Consider the following 1,497-nt stretch of genomic DNA (forward strand, 5'->3'; position numbering starts at 1 on the left):
ACAACAAGTCCTGCCTCTCCTCTCCCCGGGAATAAACTCGGAAGGCTTGTTTTTTAACCCCACCAGAGGTTAAAATAGTTTTATAAAGAGTTTTGGTAAATTCATGGGCAACTTTGGAGGTTATGTGAGGCTGTTGTCAAAAAAAAAAAAAGTAAAGAAGAGGAGACAAAGAAAACAACAGCTCCTGCTTCTCTGCTGGTGGGTGACCCGGAGCCAGACAGCCGGGGAGGGCGAGAGCGGGGGCTCCGGGCCCTGCTGCAGCAGCTACAAGACTCCAGGCGGGGATGGGGGTCTCATGGCAATTGGCATGGGGGGCCAGGGGGTGATGGGCTCATAGGAGGCTGATCCAGCCTGGCTACCGGCAAACATCTTTTCACAAGGGCAGTCTCTACTGCCTTCTGGAACCTTCCACAGTCTCAACCAGCCATGGGAGCGAGGCTGGTCATGGTGCTTGCACCCCCCTCCCCTTTTTTCCCCTCCTTTCCTGCAGGAGGCGGTGGGAACAAGGCAAAAGTTGGAGCCTGTGAGCAGGGGTTAAAAAGAATAAGAACTTCCTGAGAGTGGTAAGTGCAGAGACAAGAGGAGGCAGGTTGAAAACACCGTAGTTAAGGGAGGGGGCGTCGCACATTAACTATGATTCAGAGATTCAAACACGCTCTGTTCAGTTTTCAATCTGCCTCAGCTCCGGGGGGAGGGGGGAGGATAAGGAAATTGCGGGAAATTGAGAAACAAACACCCCGAGCCTGCTTTGCACCCGGAGGTGCTTAATGAACACTGAATAATTCCAAATGCAAGTGCTTACAAAAATGGGTTTTGTCCATTCGCACCACGACAGGTGTCTCGCTGCAGGAGGAGAGCTGAAAATGACAGAAAATGACCGCTAATGTCTGTGCCGAGGGTGGTACCAAAAAAAAAAAATCACTTTTTTCATGTCCCCGGGAGAGGAGGGAATAAGCCCAAATGTGGAGAGTTCTAACAAAGTCGGAACCTCAGCCTTGAGCTTTCTTTCTGGGCAGGGCCACGGACAGAATCCCGTGTGGAGGTGTCCCGGGCCTGGGTGCGTGCGCCCACCCACGCACACCCCCCTCCAGCCCCACAGCGAACATTAGACCAGGACGGGCACTTGGGGGAAAGTTCCAGAATTCTAAAGCAGGAAGCAACTGTTGTTGTTGATGACGATTCCCAGGCTCCCTGCCAGCACCCAACGTTGGGGTAAAAGCCAAGGGGCTTCCTTAGAGGGGTGGATCCCTAAGCAGGAGGTGGCATTGCCCCGGAGGCAGGCAATGGGGTTGGGCTGGAACCTAGCAGGAAACCCAGATGTCTTCTCTACTTCCAGAACCAGTCCCCCGGCAGTGCAGAGCCACACGCAAGTCCGTGCTGCCCCCAAAGGCCACCCGAGTGATCGGGCACTCCTCCCCACGAGCGGGGGGGAGGGGGGGATGTCTCCCATTTGTTGGCATGCCTTTGGCTTGCAAGTGTGCCTCCTGCCCCCTCCCC

This window comes from Echinops telfairi, unplaced genomic scaffold, assembly GCF_000313985.2.
Source record: "Echinops telfairi isolate 266 unplaced genomic scaffold, ASM31398v2 ScPeMD7_7414;HRSCAF=8452, whole genome shotgun sequence".
Taxonomy (NCBI): domain Eukaryota; kingdom Metazoa; phylum Chordata; class Mammalia; order Afrosoricida; family Tenrecidae; genus Echinops; species Echinops telfairi.